The sequence below is a fragment of the Mytilus californianus genome, unplaced genomic scaffold (assembly GCF_021869535.1).
Source record: "Mytilus californianus isolate M0D057914Y unplaced genomic scaffold, xbMytCali1.0.p SCAF_10, whole genome shotgun sequence".
NCBI classification, from domain to species: Eukaryota; Metazoa; Mollusca; class Bivalvia; order Mytilida; family Mytilidae; genus Mytilus; species Mytilus californianus.
The window spans coordinates 38,741,392-38,756,304 of record NW_026262582.1 but is presented as its reverse complement, the minus strand read 5'-3'; the positions used below and the strand labels follow the sequence as shown (position 1 = coordinate 38,756,304).

Below are 14,913 nucleotides of genomic sequence, written 5' to 3'. Positions count from 1 at the left end.
ATTGAATTTTCCTTTTTTTTCTTTATTTTGGTTTTTAATTTAATTAGATATTTCCAAACAAGATATTTGAATTTGAGTTAAAGTACAAATAAATCCCCCACATCCCTCCTCCAATAAAAAAAAAAAAAAAAACAATCAGAGAGAAAAAATCTGCCTTTTCTTTCTTTTTTATTTCCATGATTGTTTTGTAGGTACATCCAAGGATTTGTATAGTATACTATACAAATCCTTGGTACATCAGATATACAGGATTTATATTGACTTTAAATTGTATTAAATTTGATGGAAGTTCTAATTATAAGTCGTAAACAAGAAATTTATTTGAATTTACATATAATTAAATATAACAAATATTTCAATAATAATCTTAAAATTTAATTCAAATTAAATTATATATTTATTCAAATTTAATTTAATTGCAATAATCGGGGGTGAATATTATCTTAATAAAATTATGCCAATGGGGGCCTCAATAAGTTGTGCCCTGTGGGAGAAATTTGCAAAGGCTTTGCATTGGATAATACAGCAAAAAAGCGGAAATGATAATATCCTCCATTATTTAGATGATTTTCTTTTTGTCGAGTCGATCCAAACATCAAAAGTTGTCAATACTTTGAAGATATTCCAAGAGAGTTCGACAAGTTTTTCATTTGGAAGCCGCATGATTAAATTCTGTGTATCAAATTCTATACCCCAAAAAATGAGTAATGTAGTAGGCAAAGTAGTCTTGTCACTAGCAAGAGGAATACCTATTTTGTCGCATACCTCTTAGAATATCTTCAATAATTGCCAACTTTTGATGTTTGGCCGTCCTTCTTTTGAGTGATTTATTTGTTCCGCACTCCCTGTCCTTCTTTCCTGCATGTCGTCCTCCTCTTCTTTCCAATGGCCCTTGATGGCGATACCCTGGCAATTCTTTTGTTTGGCATCTTTTCGTTTAAATAATTTAACTAATTTCAGCAGCACCTGCTTTGTTGTCGACAGCAAATTAACAAGTGCCCGATACGGGAATTCCAAAATTCAGAATCAACCTGAGAGCGCCATCGATGGCCATGCCAAATAAGTCAATTTGCTAAAGGCTGCAACACCCACACACCAACACAAATATTTGATTGAATTGAACAAGATTATTGAAAATATAAAATTTTGATTTTAAATTTAATTTATATTAAAAATTCTTTAAATTTGAAATTTATTCAGATTTAAAAATACCTTTAAAAGAGGGACAGTCAAACTCATCGATCGAAAACAAACTGACAATATCATGGCCAAAAATAAAAAGACAAACAGACAAATAATAGTACAGGTGACACAACATAGAAAACTAAAGACTAAGCAACACGAACCCCACCAAAAACTGGGGGTGATCTCAGGTGCTCCGGAAGGGTAAGCAGATCCTGCTCCACATGTGGCACCCGTCGTGTTGCTTATGTTATTACAAATCCGGTAAATAGTCTAATTCGGTAAGTCACATTCGTGAAAAGGGAAGGGTATTGTAGTTACGACATAAGGAACATATCCGATATCATCTGTGAAACGGTTATTCCATAACGGTCAACCAACTCGTGATGGCGTCCGTAAAATTAACGAAGGGACGACTTCAACTTCACCATTTTGAACTCTTGGTTTAATAGCTTCCTTGTGAGCAGCAATCCTCTATCAAGGAAATCATGATAGGAAACACAAGCCCGGGAATATCGTATCAATTGGGAGATATATACTCCGTATGCAGGCGCTGCTGGAATGTTGCTACATAGAAATGGAAAGTTCACAATTGGGAAGCTGAAATCATCTCTTTTGTCGTAAAGTTTTGTTTTCAACCGACCCTCATTGTCAATTTCTAGATGTAAGTCAAGATATGAGGCAGACTTAACTGTATCTGTAGTATCCTTTATCTCTAGTTCGATGGGATAGATTCGTTCAACATAGTCACCAAATTTTGTATTATTTAGTGAGAGAACATCATCTATATAGCGGAACGTAGAGTTAAAGGATATTGCTAACTTCTTATCACTCTTCCTAAGAAGCTCCTGTATGAAGTCAGCCTCATAATAATAAAGAAACAAGTCGACAAGAAGAGGGGCACAATTGGTTCCAATTGGAATTCCGACAGTCTGTTGAAAAACACGTCCTCCAAAGGTAACAAATATGTTATCAATCAAGAAATCAAGCATCTTGATAATGTCAGTTTCAGAGAATTTTTTGTTTGAATCAGAGTGATTCTTTACAAAGTAGGATTTATCCCTCCCCAAGACAAGATACTTGTATCTACGTTCGCCATTCTTTTTAATGAAACAGAGTAATACCAACTCTTTCAATTTGTCTTTTAGTTTGGAATGGGGAATACTTGTGTAAAGTGTAGAAAAGTCAAATATTTTAATACTATTGCAAGATGAGAGTCTTAGATTGTATGTACTCTAAAAGATAGGACTAGGTTGAAATCGGGAATGTATTTGCATTATTAAATTTAGTTTAAACTTATGTTAAATTAGATATTTTCCAGTGAAATAAATGCATATAATTTTTTTCAATTTGAAATTTATTATGCATAAAATATGCATTTAATTTCATATTTAATGCATCATTTCATGCAGTGAAACCAACGACTGAGCATCACGAACCCCACAAAAATGGGGGCGATCCCATGTGTTAAGGTGTATTTTCCGTTTTTAGAATTATAAACGGGATATTTTGAATAAATTTATTTGTTCAATATTTCTCCTTTTTTCCAATGTTTTGAAATAATACGAATACATATTAAAACTTACTTGTACATTTTAAGAAAAAAAAGGAAAAAGATTGCAATTGTAAATTACAATGCATGTGTGTGTCCTTAGATTAACATCAGGGTTGATTATTTGAAAAATGTTTGATGTTACGGATGCATATTTGATTAAAACATTTAGATAGACGGACGCACCAGTAACTAATAATATGATTATATAACCTTGTTGTTCATAAATGCTTTATTCATAGTTGCTTATACCTGTCCTTTACAAAGGCTTTATTTGAGTTGTATAGCGTTCAAGCACCATTGTAGGACACATTTCGTCTGTGTGCCTATGCTTTCTGCAATTTATGGTATTCATAAATGACTATAACGGAGAGAAAGTTTTGATATAATTATATAGATATAAGAAGATGTGGTATGAGTGCCAATGAGGCAACTCTCCATCCAAGTCAAAATTTATAAAAGTAAACCATATGTCTGATAAAAAAAGGTTGAAAAACATCTTTTGATTAATTTATTGGTGAACTACATACAGTTTTGACGCCCTCTGAAAAAATATGAAATCAGCAGTATTTCTTATCATATCTTTAACATATTGAATGATAATGAAAATAAAAGTAGTATGTGCTTTCTAAAAGATTTTTTAATTTAAATTCATCAGGAACTCTCAAAAACAATCATTTGAAGGTTTGGAATATACAAATACCTAAAATTCACTTACCTTCAGAAATATGTTTTTTACGATTTAAAGAAATACAAAATAAAACTATTATTAAGAAAAAAAAAAAAGAAACACATACAGAATTAATGGTCGGTGCCTTAATTAATTTTATCGTGAGCCATTTTTCTCCTTAAGTTTTCTTTAAAATATAATGACAGTTGCATAAATTTAATTTTTTTCATTTATTTTTTTACTGGTCAACATGGCTAGGCAGAAAAAGGGTGGCGCCAAAGCAAGGAAAATGGAGTAAAAAGTCCTTGTCGAAAACACCAGTACAGGAAAACAATTATAATGGGACTTCTCCACAAACTCCAATTGAATGGGGAAAATTGATGAGAAAACTATATTACTTTTACAACTCCCCTTTGGTGACATTTTTTTTCTCCGTTGTAAGTTTAATAAAAAGTAATTGCCTTTAGTGATATACTTACACAACAAATGTAGACGATCAGCATGATCATATTAACATAAAAAAAGGAAATATAAGTTAGAGGTATAGTTCAGTGGGAAAGTTTCCACAACAAGACAAAATCAAAATGCATATCGAAGTCCATAAGTCGAGATATGTATGTAAAATTGGGGAAAACAAAATTCTTATCGAAGATACCAGGCTTAAACTTTTAGTACGCCAGATTGGCGTTTTGTTTGAACAAGAATCATCCCCCAGTGGCGCTCTCATGTCAAATCAATTACGAGATTAAAAGTGCATAAAACACCGAGAAAATCAATCGTACTCATGTAAAAAGTTCTTGTGCTGAATTAACATCCGTTTTGATAAATTAAAACATATAGCAATGTACAATTTGATATAGATAAAGCTTAACATGTAATAAGCCGCTCCGCCCAAACCCCATTTTGTAAGTAGAAACAAAAGGTTAAACCCGTTAATTGTCACGTTAACTTCCACATTAATCTGAAAACGGCGTGATTTTTTATTTTGTTCAACTCTCTGTAGTAATTGTTCTTGAACTCTGTTTATCATAGTAGCCTGGATACACGATTTTTCAATCCTATGACCGATAAAGGTCATATTGCTTTTAATAGATTAAGCGATTATGTGAATGTATGTATGGTATTGTTGGGATACCTTTATTATAAAAGAAACAAAATACATATGTATTGTAAAAATATCATTCACCTGATTAAACTGTTTAATTCTTTATAAACTGTAGACAAAACAACTTTATTTTATACTTGGTCTGCATTTGACTTATGTAGTTATAGTTGTGATTGAGATTTCATGGGGACGAAACTATAATAAATCACATATGCTCTCAAAAAGCGGGTCAAAAATGATATGTAAACACCTACTTATAAATGCTACATGATTCTTCTAACGCAGAAAACTTGTATAAAAATTAATATGGTGTTATTTCATGAAGGTTTCATGAACTGTGACCTGAATGTTGAGGTCTATGTTATTTTGGTCTCTGATGGACAGTTGTCTCATTGGCAATCACACCATATCTTTTATAATGAAACTTACGTGCACTTGATGCAAGAATCGCACTCCTTTAATACATCAATAAAATTTAAACATCACGAAAATAAATCGCCGCGAAGTCAAATAGAAACGGCTAATCGCGAATTAAAGTATCCGCAAAAATAGATTTACAGTAATACGTTTTCATAAATCATCACTGATAGGTAGATCAACAATTAAATAATGCTTTTATATCATTCAAAATTATTCATGTCTTTTTTATAAATAGGTTTCATATATGGCAATGCTAGTGATATTCAGCATATTCGTATTGACAGATTTATATCCAATGTCTGAGAAATACCCGTCTGTTAAGGAGTGGATTGTTTATGTGTGGGCAGCATCGACATTGACAGAGGAAATAAGACAGGTGATATGAAGACGGCGTCCTAAGTAGCCAGTTACAAAATCAATGAAATGATAATTCAATATAAACAAATCTTATAATTTCACGCAAATTTGTATATCTGACTACTGAAAAGAAAAATGACTATAATATAAGGATGAATATGTTGAAGCATTCTGTTGGTGAAAGTATAAAATGAGTCTATTGGTTATTGAACATAAGAGCTTATCACCTCATTAATTAGACTGTTTTTTTTTTCTTTTTTTGTATCGTCAATTTCATGGCAATGATACACGAAGATTGATAATAGGCCGGCTTGGTATCTTCATCGTTGTAAGCAGAGATACTTTGGGTCTGGACAATAAATTTGTTGCCCTCCGCCTAAGATAGGTTTTGTAGTATGCTTTTAGAAAATAAAAAATATAAATGATGTCCGCGAACATGTTTTCTTGTTACAAGTAAAAATGTTTTTCGTGTATATAAATTCTTTTAGAATAAGAGTTATCTCCGCTTATCATGCCTATATGGCTAAGAAAAAAATTGACGCGATCAAAAGCAAATTTTGGGTAATTGTAAAAAAAAAAAACCAATAAATTACATTTTTCATTGTTTAAATTACATTTCTACACATTGCTGTAATGGGGGTCTCATAATTTGCAAAGTTAAGCTATAACAACACCAATTGTTTACTGATTTTTTACAATTCAGGCACTCACGATATCAAAAGATATTTTTCTAACATTTATTCAAACAATAATTTGGTGAGTAGTACTTTTCTGTTAATTAATAGAAATAACGACTTCCGGTTTCCCCAAAATCACTTTGATATCAAATGATACCTTTCTTAACACTGATTTCAAAACTACAAGGTTTTGATATATTTTTTACTGAAATAAGGGGGATATTTGGTATATTTATGGGCTCCTTATTCTTTGCTTTCTCTTGGACTTGCAATCTCGTGTAAGCTCTTCTCCTGGTCTATGCATTCTTTTGCAACCATCGTCCGTAAACTTACATATTTCCATCTTCTTCTCTGAAACTTGTTGAACCATTTATACTGGACAGTATTACTTATAATATGAAAAATACCAGATGTTGTTTCATTGTCAATATAGGGCACTGTTAGACCTTTAACAATATGCATAACCCGTTTGTTAGCTGTAAAAACAGGCATGAAAGTTTGAATCACTGGTGTTGACTTGCGTGCGACAGGGAATTTAGTTGTATCGTCCGCTCTTTGTATGTTTGTTTAGGGCAACCTGTTGATTATTTTGGTGGTGCTCTTAGGATTTGTTCTTGTTAGGAATATAAACTTAACCCCTGTTTTCTGAAAGTTCCGATTGGCCGACCATTTGGCCACCAGCTCGGCTGTTCATTCGTTCTTTTGTCCGTTTGTTTATTCGTTTTTTTTTTCTTACCAAAGCATGTAATTTGCCATTGCTGTATGGGGGAGGTACCCATTTTGTATCCTGTACGCCTAGACCTTTTTATAACAATTTATTGAAACCTTCTCAAAATCGTTTTTGCAAAAAGGCGGGATATCATTTTGTGAGCATTGCTCAGAGTACTTCTAGTGTTCACCACTTGCGAGGTCAGCTTATATATTTCATTTGTGTACACCATTCTTTTCTGCATCTTGATGTGGCAAAATATTCATCTATATCATGTCTTTGGCAAGATTTTTTTCTCTTTTTACAAGGTCAGGCTATCTATCTAAAACATCCTCCTAAATTTCGAGAATTTTCTAAGCAATGTTTGGTTAAACTCTTTTCTGGACAGTTTAATCTCTCTTTTTACTCGATTGGATTCTTGCTACATTTTGGCTTTTACTTCGATCTATTTATTTATGGCCTGTTTAAGGATAAGGGCCTTTTTTAGTAAAGGCTCTTTTTTCTTCTGTTTTGCAGTTTTCGCTTTGGTATGCTTCCACCTTGCCAGACTGGACATATTAAACTCGGCTTGTATTAGGGTAAGACAATAATCGTGCTGCTTGGTTCGACACCCTGTGTACATGGCCATGTTCTTTTTTCGATATTGTAAATACTCATGTGTAAGATACAATAACTTGTATAGAACTACGTTTTCCGAGCCGTAAGCAGAAATGGAGGTCGTTAGGATGCATCTCTACTTCAAGTAACTGGGCTATTTATTATGTATCGATGTATCTTGCTTGCGAAAGAAATTATTATGTTCTCAGTGTGGGCTTCCCCTGGTTCGTTCACAAATTCGCCAGGTCTTATACAACTGATACGTGTTGACTTGATGACCCTCTATGTTTTCAGTTTCTCCTCTCATACCTAGGAATCGTCTTCGTGTTTCGTATCTATGCTCTTGATCAACTAACCGCGTACTGATAGTTCGACGAAAGGTTTATTGATGCCAATTATGGTTCGTGATTGTGATGTCATGGACACACACACTAGGTTATGTAGTGCCAAGGTAACAACTTCAATCAATGCTTCCTCATACTTCATGGTGATAGTGCAAGTAAACAGATTGTCGTAACTTAACTGTAAGCTTAGAAGATGCATATTCTTGCACGGCACATCAAACAGGTTTTAAGAAATCTGTAGGGCACAACAGGCACTTTGAAATTACTGGGTCGACTCAGAAAATATATTCCAGAGATAAGTCTTATAAAGAAAAAACAACCAGGTGCTGCTTTTAATTTGAACACCGATACAAAATCGAAATCAATTGCAAAAGAAGAAAAAAATGTGTAAAATAAATGTCAGTTCAAACGCGATGTCTAATCCATGTCCAGTGCATGTCCATGTAAAGATAAAATTGTCGACATCGCAATATTAACAATATTAACACGATATCGTGTTAACGTTGTTAACATTGTAAGAACTCCTATACACTACTTACATCGTTGACATCGTTAACATCGTGATGTATGCAATGTATAATCAGTATCGTGTTTACATCATTTACATTGAAGTGTGCAAAATTTACACTGGATATGACTTTATAAAAACAAAACTATACAAAAAACAGTAATCGCAACGTTTTTTGTCAAATCAGATATAAATTTGACTAAGAAATAAAAAAACAAATAGACTTAAAAAATAGAGTTTGATATTAAATGTTAGTCTCTAAAACGCTACGAGTTGAAAAGAAATATAAAAGAGACCAAAACAGCAATAATCCTTACAAATGACAAAATTCAGTTGTCATATGATATATATAGTGTTGGTACACAATGTAAACACGATGTTTAAAAGATAGTGTTAACATCGCGATTTTGAAGAGGTAAACGATTTAAACACGAAGCTAAAGAATCAGTATACATTATGAACACGATTTCAACACGATATTGTCAACATTTCAATGAAAGATGTAAACACACATATATAGTCTTGGTAAACAATATACATAAGATGTCGAAACGAAATTCGTCAACATAGCATATTTACAATGTAAACGATGTAAACACGATGTAAACACATGTAAAGACTCGGTATACAAAATTAACACGAGTCGACATGATATCTTTAATTGCGATGCTGACGATGAAATCTATGTAAAAACAAAACTAAAGACCCAGTTTACATTATAAACACGGATATTGACACGATGAACAATTCAATCACAAAGTCTCGGTATAAAATATAATCACAATTTTGACACGATATTCTCAACTTCGCGATGTTGACGATGTGAACGATGTAAACATAAAGGTATTGAATCGGTACACAGTATAAACGATGCTTACACGATATTGTCAACATCGCGATGTCTTCGATTTGAATGATGTAAACATTAAGGTATAGACTTGATATACAATATAAACGATGTTTACACGCTAGTGTCAACATCGCGATATCTACTATGTGAACGATGTAAACACAATGGTATAGTCTTGATATACAATTTAAACATGATGTTCACTTTCTTTTGTCAACATTGCAAGTTCTACTGTGTAAACAATGTAAACACAAGGTAGAGATACAATACAATGTTAACTCAACAATAACACAATACAGTAGACATCGTAATATTGACAATATCGATAAAACATCTTGCACTGAACATATTTCTAATGTCTGATACAAATGAGGACGAACAATAACAATCAAGAATGACCTGATAAAATCAGTGATGAAAATGAAATTCAAACATGAATAAAGTTTCGACTGTGTTTATAGCGTTAAATACAATGTATTACCGTGATTGCATACTAGAATAAAACCCGATACTTTCACATAAAATAAAATAAATGGGATAGTTTTTCTAATTTGACGTCAAATAGCAATGGGTGTTGTTGGGACATTGTCGATGACGTTACGTCAACAAGAATTAAGAATGCGTAGAGTTCAACATATATTGTGCATCTCCTATAATTTACCAAACTTTTAATATTATACCTATATTTTCAGGCTGTTGTTATCAAGCAATTGTCGTTGAATACAATGACCTGGTTTACATTTTGGACACTTTGAAATTTTGATGTACTGTCTATTCATTACATCTGTATTTATGCGATTGACCTTGAAAGCCGAGGATTTCTATCATGCTCGAATGATGTATTCACTAACATTAGGAATATTTATTATCAACAGCATGCAATTTTTTTCTTGTTTCTAAACATATTGGAACAAAAGTCATCATGATTGGAAGAATTGTGAGTTAATATATAATTATGTCTCCGTCAGTGCACAATAATAACGGTAATCCCCGATGCATATTGACATTGATATACAATTCTGCAGCAAGTCTGCTTAAAACACATGTAACAAGAGTTATAGCATTTCTTCTAACACAATTGTGTGAACCAAACAGGGAATTTAAATGAAAGCGTATCAAAAAGGTTTGTTATTATAAAAATCGAAATGTGCTACATGTAATATATATCACTATAATTTAATAATATTAGCTCTGCACATTTTTCGTTCTTTAAATGAAACGGTTTGATGTGATAATAAAAAGAATGCTTAAAACAAATTCCTTTTACATTTTGTGAAAAGAAAATTTTATTTTATATATCGAAATGTAAAAAAAGTGATTCATGTGATTATTGACATCCCCACTGGAAGGCCTCTGACCAACTGTGTATGTGTTGTGTACAAGTTTTCATTTTGTACAAATTATAATTTGTACCAAAAAAAATGTACAAATTATAATATTTACGTTAACTTTTTACAAATTGTAATTCGTCCAAATAATGCTTGTACAAAATTTGACTAACATTCACTTATAATTCGTACAAAGGATATATAATAAATTAATATGATAGAAATGATGGCCTTTTATATATATTTTTAATAGTAATACATTTGAATTGCCTTGAGGAAAACATTTTTGCCTTCAACTCTTCTTGAACACTTTTCAACGATTAATTACTTTGGGAACAATTGTTTTAGGGTTATCCTAAGTGACACCACACTCCAAGTAACTTGATGCTTTTAGTATTGGAAAGTGAAATTTTAGAATGCATCCAATTCTTGGAGTGTGATAAAACACAGACAACGAGGGAGGGCAGGACGGGGGAAAACAAAATAGTAGTCGAGAGTTCTCATTCTAACGAACATGAAGTTCACTAAACCAACAAACAAATGCTATCTCAAAGAGAGAAAGATTCAACCTCCATCCTTAGATCGACTGCATCTCGAAATATGATTTAAATCAAAAGGTCTCGTGACTTCTCGTGAGATGTCGCTTAGGATATAGGGCTATCCTAAGTGACACCACACTCCAAGTAACTAGATGCTTTTAGTATTGGAGCGTGAAATTTCAGTTCGCATATTCTTACTCTCAAGATTGTTACCATTGAAGCAAACCCCTACCCGTCCATCATACCTTATCAACTATTAATCCCAAAACTCACAAAAACAAAAACCCCAAACTAACCAAGACTAATTCTTTTAATATATGTGAAAGACAAAACCATGAAATTTATAGTCGTTTTCTTCATATTGGTAATCATTATATGCCGTATTGTCTGATAATTGTCTCATTGCCAATTACTCCACATTTATTGTTATCAGTAAGTAAATAAATACAATATTAACAAATACAAATTTATTTATATATATACAAATATTCGGTAAACGTTAAATACAAATACACTGAAAACTATTTTCATACAAATAACACTTGAAAAAATGAGAAGTTAGAGAAATGATGAAGGCAATTTGGTTGTGTCACCCACTTCGTCAAATACTCTCTTAGCTGTTTGAGGTGAACGAGCAATTTCCTTAAATAGGGAACCTACAGAGTTCTCTGCAAAATTGTTTATCCTAGAGTATTTATCATAACTTTTTTGGCTAAATCAAGAATACTATTTTCTGCTACTTCTTCTGCGCGGGGAACTGCAAATGGAGGTAGGAGAACACATCCTCTGTAATCCACCCAAACTTCTTCGTTTTCTTCAAAATCAATACGGCTAGGGTCAAATAATGACTTCATGTCCCATTCAGATAATTCAAATTTCATTTTTTTTTGGATTATAACCCTAAAATGAAAAAAATACAGAGAAAAAATTCCCCGACCTCCATTCCGCGTGACTAAAAATAAGCCACTAAAGATTAGATTCCAATGGAATGAAAGACAGAAAACTTTGAAACTTTACGAAATTTTAACGGAAAAACTTTTAGGTAATCCAGAAAAAACTTAATGCAAACATTTTAACTACTCCTTCTTCAACTTCGGTCACGAGTTCACGTGATGACCATTCTCCTTACAGAAGAAACAAGCGCCCTTAGTTCTCCTTTGGAATCACGGGCGAAAAACCTAGGTTTCGAATCATACTTGAAAGGTGGAGCAGTGGGACCATGTACCGGGAAAACCATTACCATAACCTACAGGATTACCATAACCTACAGGGAACGGATTATAAGGGAACGCTGGACAAGGATATGGAAAAGCTGATGGATCCGACACACTTTGAATAGGCATTTAGTTACAACCCTTGCTATCAACCTTCTCTTCCGGTTTCTCATTTTTCCTAGCATTCTTTTGCCATTCAGCAATAGTAGCTGAAATCTTTTTATCTTCTGAAGACCCAAGCAACTTTAAACACAAATTAGAAATGCCATCATGATTTTCATATTGTCTACAAGCCTGCAAGGCCTTACTAAAGAAATCGTCCGCTGGGTGACTTGCTTTATTAGCATACTCAACCAAAAACTCTAATGCAGCTATAAGAACGCTTGGTGGCGTCAACTTTGGCCTCCCGGCCAAAGCTCTAACACTTTTTAATGCTTCTGTAACTTTATCCGAAATTTGCTGATTTTTCAAATTGTCAAAACTGTTTTCCATTTTCCGAAGTCTTCCCTCAAGATCATAACTAGTTTTAGTGGAGTTAGAAATACTAACCGGGGTATTTGGAATTTGTGGTCCCTGGACACCAGCCATTGGTGTAACAGGTCTAGTAGTAGTTGCAGCACCTGAAAGATTCATATCAAATTTTACATTCTACTAACTAAGATAACTAATAAGTATACCAATATTAAACACTAAAAGCTAATAATCTTACAATTATTACCCAATATATTGCATTTCGGCTAAGTGTACTCCATTGACATAAAGATTATTTTTGTGAGCATGAAATCTTCCCAATTTTCAATTCATTCAACTCTGATGAGAATTTAATGTTCAAAATATTGATTATCTGCCATGCTTTTAAAATAAATTTGCGTAAAAACTATCTTTCTACAAGTTCGAAATCGTTTAAAAAAAGTAAAACATACAATTTGGTTATGATAAATTAAGAAGTACACAAAAACGTACTAGACAGAAAAACTTCTGACTTTTTTTCGTCAAATCGATTTCAGGTTTTGTTACATGCACATCTACCCTATATGCCTTTAATTTTATAAGTTATTGACATTGATCCAATCATTTCAATACCACCCGTCACGTGACACTTGTCAAAGTATATTGATAGTACCTATTATCAAAATTGATAATAATTACCCCAAATAAAATAAAATAACATGTTCTTTATGGAGCCCACAAACGAGGGGCTGAATTCGTTTTATAAAAATTAAGAATAGGTGGTAATTATTCTTCTATCTAAATACCGCAAAACAAAAATAAAACTCATTCATGAACATCATTAGCTATCGAGCGCACCTTAAATTAAACAACAAACTTGCATAATTACCTTTACACTTTATAAATGTTTCACAGAAAGTTCACCTGTTCAATCAATGCAATAAAATCAATACTGACCTATCTAGGGCAATCAACTGACGAAACATGTTTATTCATTGTGACTGAAATATGCTAAATAGGTAAACTTCTCAAATCGTACACATCATATAGCATATCAAGTGTTATATCTTCAAATCACATAATTAAATCATAATTCAAACTGACTAAATAGGGAATAAATAAAGAGCAAAACCTTAAACGAACGGACGAAGTAAAAGGCGGAAAACCGGCGAAACAGGTACCTCATCTCAGTAAAAAATTCTGGAAAATTATAAAGGATTTCAACCAAATAAAATCAACCAGCCGATTACATATAACCAAAAATCACCCCGTGTTTCGAAGAAAATGACATCGTCAAAAACAATCAATGAAAGTTAGACGATAATCCTTAAATTAAACACGACAAACTAAGTTCGCTCTCTTAAGTAAAGATACCACCATCATAAAATTAATCTATAGGACCAGCATTTTATAACCAAAAGACAACACATGTCTGTTCTCAAATAAAAAAGGATCACCATCCTAAATAACAAGACAACAAATGTGCGTTCAAATAAATAGGACCAACGTCCTTAAAAAAATCCGACGGACGACACCATCCGTTCCCACAAAAGAATAAAACAAATAAACATGCAGACCATCTGCTAAATAGGACCACCGTCCTTTAAAAAATTCCGACGGACGACACCATCCGTTCCCATAACAGAATAAAATAAAATAAATAAACAATGCAGACCATCTGCTAGGACCACTGTCCTTTTAAAAAATTCCGACGGACGACACCATCCGTTCCCATTACAGAAATGAATAAATAAAAATTCAGACGACACCATCTGCCTAAAATTATATTAACCATACAAAAAAAATAAAATATACTTACATTGAACCGATAAATGAACTCGGATATCTTTCGTATATAAAATAAAGCACGTTTTGCACGAGCCCGGAAAAATAGCTTTAAAGGGAGAACAGAGGCACGTCTGTCCTCGATGACTGCAGCTCGAAATATGATTTAAATATGAAGGTCTCGTGACTTCTCGTGAGATGTCGCTTAGGATATATAAGTTGCCAAAGCTATATATCATAGGTGTTTATGAACACTCTTTTTGTCATTTACTCAGTTGATGTAATATTGTAAACATGTCCAGCATTGTTGATCAGCAGGATAAATTTGTCCTAGTTGAGGATATTACATGAAAGAACAATCAAGAACAAGCATATTGGGATTAAAGTTAAAGTGGAGTATGACACTGACATTGAAACACAGAGCATACGTGCCAGGACGTAATAAGATATTGTGCAATTCCCGTTACCATAAATCCCTCACATGCTCAAACAAATGATACAGAACTATTTGTGTATTTTGTAAATAAGGTTTACGGTGTGGCCATTAAAATAACAATTCTTTAGTGTGTATCAATGCTTTTTTCACCAAATTCATATTATGACTTTTTGTATAAATTATAAGTGAA

General features: G+C 32.9%; 1 long non-coding RNA gene across 1 annotated transcript; it reads left to right on the top strand.

The window, feature by feature from the left end:
* Nucleotides 1-3,755: 3,755 nt before the first annotated feature.
* LOC127718092 (uncharacterized) lies at nucleotides 3,756-9,719 on the top strand. Its single transcript, XR_007989562.1, has 3 exons — nucleotides 3,756-3,841; nucleotides 5,165-5,305; nucleotides 9,664-9,719. It is a non-coding gene; the product is annotated as an uncharacterized LOC127718092 (long non-coding RNA).
* Nucleotides 9,720-14,913: the final 5,194 nt, after the last annotated feature.